The sequence below is a fragment of the Mastigoproctus giganteus genome, chromosome 12 (assembly GCF_048544385.1).
Source record: "Mastigoproctus giganteus isolate SK-2022 chromosome 12, ASM4854438v1, whole genome shotgun sequence".
Lineage (NCBI taxonomy): Eukaryota > Metazoa > Arthropoda > Arachnida > Uropygi > Thelyphonidae > Mastigoproctus > Mastigoproctus giganteus.
In genome coordinates, this window is record NC_143586.1 from 43,753,675 (window position 1) to 43,770,147 (window position 16,473).

The 16,473-nt window shown below is 37.2% G+C and overlaps 1 protein-coding gene across 4 annotated transcripts in view; it reads right to left on the reverse strand.

Moving 5' to 3' along the window:
- LOC150076977 (solute carrier organic anion transporter family member 4A1-like) overlaps positions 1 to 16,473 on the reverse strand; it is a 150,743-nt gene that overhangs the window by 82,296 nt on the left and 51,974 nt on the right. The window contains exon 1 of one of the 4 annotated variants that reach the window (XM_090386545.1): positions 16,102 to 16,150. The exons of the other annotated variants lie outside the window; for them this stretch is intronic. The gene's annotated coding sequence lies outside the window, so the exon portion shown is untranslated. Of the gene's footprint in view, positions 1 to 16,101; positions 16,151 to 16,473 lie in introns of those variants that run through there. 4 annotated transcript variants of the gene reach the window in all.

A 16,473-nucleotide genomic window follows, 5' to 3' on the forward strand; every position in this document is an offset into this window, starting at 1 on the left:
AGAAGTAGATGGTTCTTCAAATATCACCAAGAACAACTTCCGAAATAATCGATAATGCAACCCGGGCTTAAGCATAATACGATATAGGTCTATACAACGTATAAAACAGTAGTACAGATAGCATAGAAGTGTACAGAAGCTTTAACTATCAGTAACAACCGTGTTAACATGGAAGTAATCGCACCCAGACTCCACCTATCTGGGACGACAAAATACACATCTTATACCTTCATATATAGGGATAGAGTGACATTTTCTTGTTTGCACTAGGTGCTTAAGTCTCTACCCAGCCAATAAGCGTCACGGTAAGGCTTATTACAGAGTGCCAAAGAAGTGCGATTGCAGTTGCCATGTGAGTAATTTTTCAGTGAATGTTGCAGTGCTGCTTGAAAAATATTTTTTGAATTCCAGAGGTATAAGCGTAAGGTCAAATTATTGGACAACTGACTTTGTCTCTCTGATTGAGTCCTTATAGGTTTTTCCAATGTATCCCAATGCAGATCGGAATTCTAAATAGGCCATAACATCGATGAACCCCAAAACAAATCATCACACAGAAACTTTGATATGGGACATTGTTCTTTTGGACAATGTCCCATGTCAGAACCTAAAGTATTTATGCCATAAAATTGCATCAGTGTTGGAAGAACGACATTACTGATATGTCACAATCTCTCTCTCTCTCTCCTGGTTTCAGAGTTCTGTCTTATGGCATCCCACCTCTGTCTTCTGTATCTTCATTTATCTCTGTGTTACCGTACTATCCTCTATAATCAACCAACAATTTCCATAAACTGTGCTTATTCTTTACGAGTTCAAGTTTGACTCGCTATATATTCATTTTCGAAAACCGAAATGACCACGCGAGTAAATATGACACTTCTGGTACCAAATTTAGGTGCATATTTCATTGTCCAAATGTAAGAGTAGTTTAAAATAGATACTGTTCGCAACATTGTTACAGTATTGAAGAAGACACTTTCATCAACAGTCTACATGAAATTAATGTAGAATGTTGAATGCATGGCTACCTGAGTAAAGCATCGCAGTCATCCACCAGTCTTTCATCTTCACTAGTTGTTGCGGGATTTTTTATTTTATTTATTTTTTGTCTCTGAATGGTCCCAAACTCGTTTTGGGCATTCGAAAGTCCGCCACGATCCACACTTAGTTGTGGCTCAACTCCTCGTGAGGTAGACAGACAATGGGCAGGCTCTCCTGGTGGGAAAGTACCCAGAAATAAATAAAAATAACAAAAATAATGTATATTATGAAACCGCTTAAGATGCCTTTGAAAGGATAACAGTTATGGACAACTCAAGAAAAGAAATTGAATTTTAGACTAGGAGTACAAATCTCAATGTAGTAACCAACTGGTTGTTCTTTATTACAGGCAACAAAGTTGACCAAGTACAGTAAACAGAGATGGCACAATAAGTTAATACTCTGAGTTATTGTCTTAGACTCCGTAATTTTGGGGGAATTGACTAACCAAGACACAGTGCACCAGTTATTATGTTATATACTTCAGAAGTCCCGAAACTTAAAAGTACTGTTCAAGCAGATTCAAAAATTGTAAGTAGTTGCCCACGAACCCAAGAAAGGCAGCCAGGATAAACTTGAAAATGAAAGTTTGAAAAGTTTCCTTCCTTAATAAGGTATACACAAAAATAATAATAGTTATACGCATATCCTTTTCGTGGTTTAGACTTAGGAAATCCTAATACAAACCAACGTTGTATTAGGAAAAAAAAAAAAAAAAAAAAGTTCTGTAAATGGCATAGATTTCACATACAAAACACAATCTATCTGCAATGTCTTAGTATTGCACTACTTCAAAACTAAGGTTTGCAATAGAAAACAAAAAGACAATTTTGTTTTTCTTTTTTTCCCCCCCTCTTTTTCCGTGAATGCCACACACTTATTTTAAAATTAGTTGCCTCAAGAGAAAAATGCTTAATGTAGCGCAGTATCGAGGCAACTCGTGGTAAAGGTGGAGAGCATTACATATTCAAATAAACAGTATCTCATCTCAAAAGAGAAACACTGATTGTTTCAAATAGTGCAATATCAAGTTAGTCATTTTTAGCATTAACAAGGGAATAATCACCTCCTTATCCCTGCTTGAAAAATTCCTGTATATCATTAACAAGACACCATGAGCTACTCTTGCAGACCGTCTGCATTGCTCAGAAAACTTCATATCTGCCTGCACAATTACCCCCAGGTCCTTTTCATTCTCTACCACTGTCAGTGTAGTACCACACAGCTGATACATCATTACTCTGGGGTTACTGCTTCCCATATGCAGTACTTTACATTTGTCAATGTTAAACTTCAGTTGCCACCTCTCAAGCCCATGTGCTCAACTTTTCTAGATCCTGTTGCAGCAGCGTACTGTCATTAGTGCCATTAACAAACCTGCCGATCTTCGTATCGTCTGCAAACTTAGACATTAAGCCTGTTATAGCATCATCAATATCATTAATAAATACAGAAAACAACAATGGACCCAACACTGAACCCTGGGGGACTCCGCTAATAACATTAATCCACGAAGGGCAGTGTCTATTGATTACCGCTCTGTCTTCTCCCACTCAACCGGAATGGAAGAAGATAGTAGTAATCAATTTAAGAGTTTTGAAAGAACTTGCTGTTAATTTGAAGTAGTGCAATACCAGGCAACTCGTTATACAGGTGGCAAGTGTAATGCGTGGTATACATATGGTTCCCCTCCCTCCACCAAACTACTTTCTATACCACTTTTAAGTCTTGAATTTAAAGTGTTGGTCAGGGGGAAAAATTTATACGTGCCCAGTTATAATTCACAGGAAAATTAAAAGTAAAATAAGAATTATTAGGCGAGAAATCCTTTTAAATGTACCTGAAAATTATACTTTGGACTTCTAATAATAAAATAAGATAAACTAAATATTATTCATTCGAAGTGTATATTATAAAAACTGTGAGCAATGCAGTATATTTCTCAGGCTAAATACTAAATTTTTTTAGCAAAAAGGCGATTTTTTTTCTATGATATTTCTATAAAAATTTGGGAAAAGTTGCCAATAATTCATACTTCAAGCAGGAAATGAGTATTGAACATGCGTAGTTCGGTTTGTGCAATTACTTTTAAGAGTTGATGCCAAGGACATTTCATTCTCTAATGAACTATTAACAGACCGGTTGCCTAGCAACGATGTATGTTTTAAAAGGAAATGGAGAAAAGCGAAACAACTTTTCTTGTTTTCAGTTTTGACCGCTGAAGCGAAACCATTCATTTACGTTGAAGGGAAATACGGTGCACGTAACATCCTGTGACAGCCTGTCAACTTCACAATAACGCTGAAAGTCCCATCCAAGGTAGTAGTGCCTCCATATTGATGCTCGTGAGAATTAGCCTACTGTACAGAGCCTGTTGTGTGGGTGCGTTGGAGGTGAATTGTATGGGCGCAAGCAACCTGATTTTCTACATTCTCCACACAATTCGTCACAATGGATAAAAGGCACAGGTACAACAGTGCCCGTCATGCTCTTAGAATGAAACTACCAGGCGTTCTCTTCAGCTAACACACTACGTGAATATTCTCTATAGGTTGGAGTAAACCCATTATCCTTAACTTGTCAGGGTTTTTGCCCAGTGATGTCATTTTCTTTGATTCTGCAATTATGACGAAACAGCTGCCATGAAATTTCAAAATACTACGCTTGAACATGATATCCTTCTTAACAATATTCAAATCAAGTACACCGTGGTTGGAAACACCTTTTAGCCTACTTTACATGTTTAGAAAGTAGGTTTGTGAGATCAACATGTGGGACGCATCAGTGCGCGCACGCATCTGATTTAAACCAAATTAAGCATATGATGGAAAGGGTGGGGGACTAATATCTTCTGATACCAATATAGGCATATTTGGAGCTTCCACATTCATTTTTGAATATGGCAGCTCGAATAGCCTCTATTAAAAGAGGAAAACTGATTCATAATGCTAACAACACTTGTCATTTTTAATACAAAAAGGCACTTTTGATTTTACTCAGGAGGTAAGAAGGAACTAATTCGCATTATACGGAATAAATTAAAAGTTATCTGTAATTTTATTATTAAAATTGTTGCAATTAAAAAAATTGTTTCCAAATTTTTAGATATAGGAGTGGAATTGGCTCCTTCGGTCTCATTCTCTTAACTTCTTAGGGGAAAGATCTCCTTAACTTTATTCCTTAAGAAATAAAGAACCCACTTACTCTCTGATGATGGATCAGTAAATACCGAGATAGGATGACATAGTATTTCTCACCATTTTAAATGGCAGATCAGCTATTTGACAAAAGTAATTAGTTTAAAAGTAGTGCAATCCCAAGGCAACTCATCGTAAACATGAAATTCTGCTGTGGGTAAAAGACAGTACACGTACTGAATAGTGATGAAATTTAAAACCTGTTAGGGACAAAAAGAGGAAGAGAAAGTCCTACGTCTCATAATTTTGTAAAGGTCAAAACAGCATTTAGCTATTGTATAATTTCAAAATATGAATATGGGGGATTATTTCATTTTTTTGGAAGGGGTGACCTCCACGGCACATAACATAAATAACTGTTGTAAATAAAAATCGATCAATAATAAAAATGTAAAAACAAAATTAACGTTATAGTTAGGGAAGGACGCTACGTGATTGTTTTCCATTGAGGTTATTATTATATTAATACCACTCATACCACATGAAATTAATAATATAATTTATTAATTAGGCTATTGTCTAAATTACTATACATCAAGGTGACTTCTATACATTGTAACGGCAATTGAAAACTTAATATTTTAGAATCGTAATTGTAAAATTGGTAATTGTAACTGTAATATTCTAAAATATTCAAATTTGTAACCCTTTATTTTCTCTTCCCCCAACAGCATGGTCTGATGACGGTTATCGGTAAGATACCCGAAACGTCACCTTAATGTATAGTAAGTTAGGCGAACAGCATAAACTATATTATTAATTTCATGTGGTGAAAAATTGGCATTACTATAAAAAATTAACATTCTATGGATGAAAAGACAACGGAAACTATTTACAAATACGAAACAATATATTTCTTAATAAATGTATTGTTTCGTAATAATATACTTCTTAATAAAGTATATTATTTTTGTTGAAAGGAATTTGTTCAGAGGCCCTCCAATTAGGGGGCCCTAGGTAAGCCTTGATTAGCCAGGCATAAGACAAGTTCTGTCTCGATTAGACTATAGTACCATAGTATTTGCAATTTAAATTTAATTTTAAAATAGTCTTAATTTCGAAACAACATTTCATAAAATATAAAAGAATGGCATGAATTTCTTCTTTTTTTTTTATTATTTAAATTCTGACATCCTTAGGTCACTAAGGTTTTGGCACTGCTGATTTCGCTGTCTTCACTTCGCAATTTTCGGCTAGACATGCACGTGTAAGAAACTAGGCAGGTCCAATTTCTGAACGAAGTTCGCAACCTCATTATAATAAAAATATGCGAAAGAGACAGCTTCTTGAGAAATTCTGTACTTTGGCCAACCATCAGATAGTTAAAAGAACGAATCAAATTCAGCACTTGCCTGATTCTGTGACTTTTCTCGCAGTTATTAAGTAGAAAGAAGAACCAATACCTCCATATCACAGCAAGGAAAAGGCTTTAATTTTCAAAACAACGCCCTACTTATTCCTATCTAGTAAACTGTTTCATTTATAGTTATAAAACCAATGTCGAAGTCTTTTGAAATACCTCATAAACTAGAACACAGAATCATCCAAAGCACATGTATGAATCCATAATTTTTTTTTCTAAGATAATTCGAATTCTCTTAAAGAGTGTGATACCAATGTAACGTTTATTTTGATAAATCGCTTGCACTCAATAACATATTTCACGAGCATATGCATTGAAATGTAGACAACTCTCAACTTGAGATAGCACTTAAGGAATAAATAACGTATGACTTCGCTAAGAATTCCAAAGGAAACAAATCAAAGCTATTCAAAGTACTGTATGGGGGGAACCAGATACAGATGAGTGGAAATCGATACATGTATGAACAACGGTTCAGAAGGTGTGGACTGTAAAATTTTGACAACCAAACATCTGGTTGAGGTGTATGAGGCATGAACATTAAATGTGTTATACTTCAATTGGTAATAAAATCCAGGAAGAAATAAGTAAACTACATTACGAAAGTGTTAACAACATACCACGATCTGAGGTATGTGCTCCAATTTGTTTAATTTATTAAATCACAGAACGTGAAATACGTGTTACATTTCAATTTTTATTAAAATCCACAAAAAAAACTAAAGTAAATTACAAAAAGTTTAGTGAATATTATTGAGGTATGCGCAGTGAAGTGAAAACTTTTATATAATATTAATTAATCACTGAAAATAAATTCAACAAAAAATCGAACGCGTAAAAATTTAACGCACTGCATACATTACGTATTTTATTTATTTATTTTATTATTATTTTTTTAATTCAATAACCCCTTGGTCTTTCAACTATTCTATTCCTGTCTTTCTTCCTTTGGTGCATTGCGGAGGTACTATTCCATGATTACTGGAACTGTTCTTGGCTCATATTTACCAAATTTAAACACAAATGTAGATTCCGTCATGACAGAAAATATGAATATATCTCTTCATAAACACAAATATTTAAAGGATAAATGGATAGTACCATGGACACCTTGTAGCTGACAATTCAAAACGCCTATCACAAGAGGGCATTCAGCGCCATTACCTAGTACGAGGAGTGATCATTTAATTAGCGGACTGGCGCAAGGTTTTATGCTTACCGCGAGAACTTTCCATAATCGCCACTAGAGGCGCTCTCCCTCATCGCTACTGAGCAGACTGTGTGCGCATGCCAATACTTGTGTCACTGACAATCGCTTTGAAGCAAGCATCATGTCGGACATACAGATTGAACAGCGATATGTGATTCGTTCTTGAGTCAGACGCGGCTTAAATGCATCGGAAACAGTTAAAGAGAGGAATGAAGCGTATGGTAATGAGTGTCTTGGTAAGACGGTCATATTCCGGTGTGACCAAACTTTCCGGTGTGAAGTGATTTCTTTATCAAGACAATGCCAGTCCCCATATGGTTAATACAGTGCAGGAAGTGATCACTGCCATAGGTGCTGAGGTTCTGCCACATCTCCCTTTATTCACTGGATTTAGCCCCGTGTTATTTCTTCCTGTTTCCACGTCTGAAGAAAGCTCTGAAAGGCAAGCGTTTCGCGTCGGACACAACGATGCTCGCTGAGCCACAACGGAAGCACTTCGCAGTCTTTCGAAAAATGACTTGCAAGAATCATTTAATGCGTGGGCAAGACGGTGGCGAAAGTGTGTAAAGTTGTAGGGAGAGTATTTCGAGAAGGAGAAATCCACAGAAGATTCAGATGATGACAATTAAGATACGATCATGCACCAGTCGTTGAATTAAGTGATCGCCCCATGGCTTAACTTTTTAAATATTGTTAAATCTACCTACCCTCCATAGATGATATCTTAGGACGACTCTCGGATGCACAGCTGCATATTGCTTACGAAAGAGCTTCAAAATGCAAAAATCTCCAATCGCGCGAAGTTCTGGTTCAGCCCACAATTAAAATCAGCTTCAGAGCAAGCAAAAATTCTCTATAAAATGGAAGAAAACTTAACATACAATTGATCATTGTCCGATATAAACGCTCTACAACAACCCCTACACGAACCCAGAAAGGGGGAACAGCACGGAAGCTTTTCAAAATGCATACTTTCAAACTGAGCTTGAAATGTAGTAACAAAGTAAAACTGAACTGAAAAATCCTTATTTTGAATTATTATACTGTATAGAATTATTTTCGTAATTACGGTTTTTTGTTACCGAATCGCTCTAATATGTGTTTACGTAAATATTGTTAAATTTTTTCATTAATTTTCAATTCTTACGCATTAAATTATATGTATTATAGACCATTTAAATTAATTAATAATAAGTATTATAAGCCTTAATTGAATAACAACTAACGCATTTCCCTATACAAATTCTATCCTATAATAGAATTAGATTTGATTTCGCCGTGGTTCACGTCCACATGATCGCTAAATACGGTAATGTTCTGGCCTCGGCCATACAAAGTTAAACAGAAATTTAATTTTTTTATTTATTTTTTTTAATAATAAAAGGTTATAATATAAAGTTCAGTCTCTACTCCAAGCGACAAACATTTTGTCAAAAAAAAGGGGGAGGTCAAAGTTTTGACTTTATCATGTGTACCAAAAAATAACTGCCTTGCTTGAAAGCCATTTATCAACCATGGAACATTATGTTGGCGATTAACAAACTGCTCACTCTACTCTTATTGAGATCTACTTAGCGACAAAAGCGATTATTCAATTAAGAAATTTCGTAACTATCATCATAAACTCGAACGTCATCGAGACCTTCTAAATAATTACGATTTGTCTTGATAAATGCAAAACTCAAGGACAAGACCACAGACAACAGATATTTAAGAACGGGTTTCGTAAGGCATAACAGATTGCAGCTTTATTATTAAGTCGTTTAGTTTATTACATGTTTTTACAGAAGTACTTCTTAGCAGGAAGATGGTGGATCGTATTTCAATCTATTTTAGTTGGAGGATACAACTGTATTCATCATCCCCTAAGTAATTAATGGGGACGTAGTAGTAGAGGCATATGATGCAAGAAACCAAGCTTATATGGCCAAAAAAACAGCCAAAAAAAACAACAAAAAAAACATTTCATACATCCATTCCCCCAAAAAGTTTGTCCAGTTCCTCCTTGAATTTAAGCTATCAACTTCCACAACGACAGATGGAAGTTTCTTCCAGCAATCGACCGCCCGCTGGCTAAAGGCAAATTTCCGCACATCTATTCTACAACTGTCTTTCCTCAATTTGAATTTATGCCCCCTCAGGTTCGTAATCTGAGCAAGGGGAAGAATCCCACCAGAATTGAGCCTGCTCAACCCATTCAAAGCTTTATACACCTCAATCATATCACCTCACAGGTGCCTAGTCTTCAGACGCAGCAATTTGCAGAATTTAAGCCTTTCTTGGTAAGAGAACCCCTTCGTTCCCCTCACCAATCTTGTTGCCGTACTCTGTACTCGCTGAAGCAACTCTACACCCTTCCTAAAATAAGGCCTCCAGACCTGTACATGTACTCAAGGCCTGACCCTTAAATTTCAAAAACCAATGATTCAATCACACGTAAACTGGGAACCATCCAGCGCACCATCCTTCTTACTATTACAAGGGCATGCTGCGCAGTTGGCAACCCAGCCCTTCAGGTTCTTGCGGGCGTCCTTCCGCTTGATCTTGAGGTTATTCGAAGGGGCCTCCACTACTGTCTATCCAGGGGTATACCAGCAACTATCCTTGGACACTCCATCAATAACCTTGGACACTCCATCAATGAAATCAGGCAGGAAAAGAAAAAATTGCCATCCTACTACTTCAGACCTGGCAGGACAGATGGACTGCTACCGACAAGGGCCCAATCACCAAGAAATTTATACCTTATGTGAATGCCCTATTTCCTAAATCTCCATATTGGTTTTCTCCTGGTCTTTATACCACCTACCTCATTACTGGACACGGATCAATAAACCATAAATTAACATCCATGGGAATCATTGACAACCCTTACTGTGCATGTGGTGAAATAGAAGACTGGAACCATCTAGTATATACCTGTCAACACTGAGGCCCTCCGCAGCATCCTGTTTACTCGTATACAAGATAACCCTCAAGGAAATGAACACTTATTCATCACAGAAGAAAACTACTACTATGAGTTTACCAAGTTTGCACAAGCCCTCTTCACAAGACGGAGCACCCTATTGCCAACACAAAATAGGAACAACCCAAACATCTGATCCTTACCTAACTGACCAACCGATCTTAACCTGGATAGGATCAACTGGCGTATGGGCCACCTCATTCCTCAGTGGCAACTTGCACACGGCTCCCTTGATGTCTTATTTATCGTCTTTCCCGGGTTCCCCTTTCAACTGATGGCGCTTATTGCTCCATTGATAACCTGGAGGATGCCTTCGCCTACATCCTCCATATTTCTAGCTATACCCTCCTTTCTTGCGTACACTCTGTACTTCCCCGACTCTACCTTTTTTTTTTTTTTTTTTTTTGTCTCCGTCCAGGAAGCTCTGGCGACCCTGGCGGAGACAAGCCAGAGAATAATGGGCAGACTGGCTACCTCCTAGTGGTGTGTGCGGGCAACGTGGAGTCCCACCAGGGGCCCTGCGGCCAAATGCCAGGACACACAACAGAACCTAACGCAATATGTCATATACAGCACACAACACTTTTCTAGCATTTACAGTAGCACATAACACTTTTCTAGCATTTACTATGCACACTATGATTCAATCACAAATACGAGCTTACGTTGTTAGTGAAACTGCTATTTAAAATTAAGGAAAGACAGTTGTAGAATAGATGGACGGATATTTGCCTTTAGCACATGTCAATCAATTTTATCACAAGAATGGAAATGAGATGCGTTCAGCCAAGTTTGTGTCTTGCATCTTCACTGATGATCACAGGGAGGCGAGTTTTCGCATATAACGGATCTTTGTCCACATGCTGCTACTAACTGGCACTTTGTTTCTTCCATGGTTACTGGTAATGAATCGTGGGTGAACCGCTATGGCCCAGAAACAGACCTCCCAGTGAAAGATTCGATTCTCCAAGGCCCAATAAAGCAAAGCAATCTCGAACTGTGAAAATCATGCTTATGGTATTTTTTAACTCGCAGGGCATTGTTCATTATGATTTGGTCCTGCTTAGTCAAATAGTGAAGCAGGAATACTCTTCGGAGAAAACGAATCCCGGATTTAGATCCCTGGTTTGTTTGTACCCCCCCCCAAGTTTTAAGTCCCCTTGATCAGTATATAGTGTTAGAGACTACGACTGACACTTCGAAAGGGGGATCCAATAAGCTTCATTTCACACCAGAAGTGGAGGTGTGATCTGTGTGAGTTTGGGGACTGAACTTTTTTTTTTATCACATCTAAAACTAACAAACCTGTAACAAAGAATTTAATAATTATTGTTATATTCAGTTGGTGATGATACATCCATATTTTGGTCATTATTCCTACACATGATTGTACTTTTTTTTGGCTGATGTTTTGAAAATTTTTAGCTGGTGTTGTAACATAAATTTCACAACGAGAGAGCGAGCTGCTGGTATTGTAACCTGTTCTAAGCGGTCTTCGTTTTGAACAGTCTTGAGTTATGACCTAGTCAGCGTTTTTACTGAAGAATTTGCGTGAAATACACTGCCTGCTTTCTTTATACAGTTTCAACCAAACCACAGATGGATCAGTCGTGCTGGCTGATCTTTCTGTGGACGTTATTCTGTTCAAAGATTTCAGGCGGAGGGAGTAGGGATTTCCCCTAAATTATTCAGTCTCTGGCCCGCACAACATGCAAATCGGCTTGTAAACACTTCTACAGACATAGCATACTTATACGGATATAGGGAGCCTAGTTAACATAGTTGTGTTCAAGGTGTTCCTTCACCGTGATTTGGTTTTTATGACCCCTGCCCATGAAAATTTGTAAAAAAAAAAAAAAAAAAAAAAAAAAAATGTTACGCTATACATTTTTATAAAAGAAATTTCAATAATAAAATTTAAGTTATTAAAACAGAAATTTATTCAGACACTCCTTCCTTGTTTTCGAAAATAAAATGTCATATGACGTGGTTATTGATACAAGATGACGTAAGGGTGAAGAGGGCGTAATACTTCAAGGCTGAGTTTCATTTCGAAAACAGTTGAAGTGTAGTTCATTTTTGATGTAACCACCAGAGGGCTAATTATCAGCGAGAAATAAACTATGAACAAAAAAGTAGTCTCAGTAGACTGATATATGTTGTGCGTCATTTTTTCGATAAAAAAAAAAAAAAGAAGTGTCATTCGCACGCGTGCCACACCTCTCATTCCAGAAACTGCACATCCCACGGGACAAATTAAAGTACTAACGTAAACATACGCAAACAGCATGGGAACAGGGTCGGAACGAGTAATGACAAAGCAAGCTTAGCCACAGTAAGTGAACCGTAAAATACACATGTGGAAATCCCTGAACACGCATTTCATTCACCTGAAATACTGACCAGTAAAAGCCTTGTACCACATTCCTCTTCAGAAAGTGCGAACTATTTTGCCCCAGTCAGCATTTTTATCACAAAGGGAATTGACGTATGACCACCCTTAGAGGCCCGAGCAAAAGATAAAAGCCAGTTTCGATTAACAGCCTACCTTTCCACTTTTAATGCTGAGCAAGGATTTTCCACTTAATCCTGGATTAGAATCTTCAGCTACACGGAAGTGACTTATTATGAATTCTCCATCTGGACCGCTGGGTAAACTTTAATCTTCGGTTTCAACGAATATTTTGAACAAATCTATGCTGAGTTTGACATGAATGTTAAATTTAGGGACCGCGTTGCGTTGTTGTAGCTGAAGGTGCACTTTACTACTTGCGCAGTAAAGCATAAAACATCTATCATTTCCAATAACATACAAAACAAATATGGATTGAAGAAATAACAGAATGCTAAGCCAAAAATGTACTAATTTATGAATGAGTACATTTTTGGTTTGTCAAAACCAATTGTCGAAAGAGAAAGACAGTTGTGTATATATTTTCAATTATGTTTTATTAAATCATAGTTGTTTAAATATAATCGTTTAAAATTATTTTCATTGCAATATTCATCAATGCAGCTCTTAATATACCTCACTGTGAATCATCGTGCGTGAGTCAGATGAGACTAGACGTATTGGCAAAATTAATTCGATGGCAAAACCCCAGTTTTGGAGTATTCCACTATTAATATGTTCCATGACGTCACAATCATGTGATCAACGTAAAAGGGCTCTTAATTTACAACTTTAAGAGTTGCTAATAAATTAAACGCTGACACTTCATTTTTTTTCGTTATCAATAACAACGTTTACTGGACATTAAAAAGAAATAACAAATCTGTCCAAGAATACACGCAATTTACAAACAATGTACTGATGCTTTGGAGTCTTAGTTGCTTTGGCACAAGAAAAATTTAAACAGCTTTTACTGAAATATAATCATGTTTCTTACAGATGGAGCAAATCTGTGGTATGTGAAATTAATGAAAGATGCCTTTGCATATGTTCCAACAATGTATCATTACCAATTCAGTTATCATAATATTACGAAGAAACTTAATGCTGTTCACCATATTTTGAGAAGGTATAAGAAGGAAAAGTCGACCAACATCACACACAACCCACAAAAACGGTGCAGGCATTCAACTTCGCAGTAATGTACGATAGTGCTAACCTCTAAATTTTCCTCAGGAAAATTCAAGGGTTACGACTAGTCACTCACTACAAGAACTGTCGATGCCTTTCAATTGTCTTCTCGTGCGCTCCACAAACTTTCTCGAGTGTCTACATTTGGAGGTCGTTTCAAAATCCAAACGGCCTCCGTAGCCGAGCGGTCAGGAGCGGAAGTACAATAGCACACTTTGAGTAGACCAGTGGGGGAGTGTAAAGCCCCCGACTTCTAAATACAGTCGATCTGCCAAACCGCAACCAGCGTGGCAGATTATGGTCCATTCCCTCAACATGACATTGAGGAGACCTCCATCCTGAAGTGGATTGACGATGGCTGCAGATTTATTTATTATTTTCAAAATCCATAATTGCTGTCATCAGGTCCACTGAACATCCCAAGGTCTCTCAAGAGAAAATATGAAAAGCTCTATGTGCACCCCTTGATGCTCATTCCATAGGAATGCATAATTTCCTCAAATGCTTCCGAATAGGGTTTCCTTTAAGAAAAATAGAAGATTAAAACTAATATGAATATTCTTGTAGCAGAAGGTGGTTCAAAATTTTCTCAATCCAAAATGAAGCAGCACTTTCTCTCAATTTTGGTTATCCAGTCTTACAAAACCAAATCTGTGGCAACACTTTTATGACTACGCATACAGAACAGTGGCGTCACCTACATAAAACAGTGGTAAAGTTATATCTACACAAAATCATCCATATAGGTTTGTTCATCCGTGTCTGAGCACGTTTTTAATGTAACATTTTTTTTTTTTTTTTTTTTTTTTCGAAAACGTATGCGAACATCAACGCCGAATATATATATTTGCAACATTTATTATAATTACTTTTCATATGGTATCATAAATACTTGATTACGTCACCTGCCAGGAGGGGAAAAAATGTATACTCGTAAATTTTAATATTTTGGTAGCGCGAATTTTAAATAGCTCTGTAGTTCATAATATTTAGAATATTATGGACCACCAAAAAGATTGACAAATATTTCAGGATTGAATTTCTGCCCGCCTCTTAGTAAATTAATTCCTTCTTAGAAGCAGATGGTTTTATGGCGTCCAAGGACCATAATATTCTCTATCCATATAGGATATATGCTATAAACTTCAGCAGTTTATCAAAGGGCTGACTATTAAAACTTTTAGAGATAACTCAAAATATAGTAGAGCGAAAAAACCATAAGAACCCTGGGTACACCTAGTCCATTCCCTTTTTTCTTTTATAATGCTGGACAGAAATAGTTTTAAACCGGAAGTGTAATTAGACCCAAGATGTGGGTTGTGCGTGAAAAAACACTTCATGAATAACCTAAATAAATTGAAGAATGGCCACATTTCGTTTCACTTCGCATGCTCTCCTAAGATATGGGTATATATTACAAAAATTGCGTACGATACACTCCGTGGATACAAAGCATACCACTATAATGAAAAACTTTCATTAACTGAACAGAACTCGGTATTAGCACAGAAATGGGGCTACTCCTCATGATGTCAGCAAATTGCATTCTTCCTTTCTTCACCGCCTTCCGGAAACAATACAAGTAATGGGGTTAAACTGCCGCCCAAAGTAAATGTTTAGCGTCCGTTATTGTTAGTCCTTTCATCATGCCTGGTACAGCCTCTTAGAGGTTTCTTGGATGTGACCTGATCAACAACAACAGCGTCAATCCACTAACGAACGTACAATGAGCTACGTTTAATTTAACCAAAAGTTCAAGAACAGAGTTGATTTGATGGTCCCCAGCTGCGTAAATGTCCGTCATGGTTTTATACGGCCTCTATTGTTCTAAACCACGAACTTCACGTACATTACGTCACCCTTTTCACAAGACTGTTGATGGAGAGAGAATAATTATAAGAAGTAAATGTCTGAAATCCAGGAGATACGCACCCTTGATGGCTGTACCTGTGTTCAAAACCACCATGTCTCTTCCAAAGAGGGGACTGATGATTGGAATCAACAAAAACATCATCGTGAATGAGAAGCCCCATTTGGATTAACACATTTTATAAGGATTTTGATCGAGAACCTACTATAACTCCATGCATTATTAAATGCCCCCTATAGTTTCAGGTATGGCTACAGTCTATCCACTATTAATCTCAGATCCGATAGCTCTGACATCAGACTACTGATGTCATTTCCGATTTTCTCAAAAAAAAAAAAAGCTTCGACAACAGTTTGAAGAAGCCACTGATGAGGTATTCCTAATCCCGGTCCCGAATTTTTAGTTAATATAACCTTTAGTATATAAAGGGTAAAGTTTCATCTAATTCGACATCACACTACTGCTGTCAGGATAGTTTGGTTTTCTCAAGAAAAAGCCTCCACAACACGTTGAAGAAGTTCACTGCTGACGTATTCCTATCTCAGTGCCAAATCTATACAATGATTCGGGACTGGAAATCAAACTATTGATGAAGCAATAATACTAGCATCAATGCATTCATAGCAATTTTTTATTTAGGTTTAAATCACCAAGCAATATTTGCCTTCATGTCCGTTTATACTAGCCATTTTAGAAAGATTTTTATAAAATTTCATGAAACCTATGTAATTATTTACCTGTGCATTTATAGTGACGTGATTTCCCCGCCCACTTGTACCACATTACCCACATCCCTCTTCTCCCGCTGGCTACCCCACCACACGGCATTCTCAAGGTCGAATAAATATCACTATGCAATTATTTACCTGCGTTTATATAGGTCACTTAGGAAAAGGCATTTGGCTTCAAGTTCCATCATGCATGAGGAATAGTGTTGCATCCGAAAGAGCAGGACTAAAATATTTACAAACTATACAAATATTTAAAATACTTACAAAATACTAATACAAACTATATCGGGATGATGGGTCCCTTTTTATTAATATACAACAACCGTTATAATGGAACATCAAATGATGCTGGGCATGGTCATGTATTAGACAGTGAAGCACATGCACGAGGTTGGTGAACGTTATGGAGGCAGTTGTCTCAATGCGACGAACGTTGGCATGTGTCCCGCGTACGCACTCTACATTGTAAACAACAAGTGTCTGATTCTGCCCAGTAACGCATTTGTG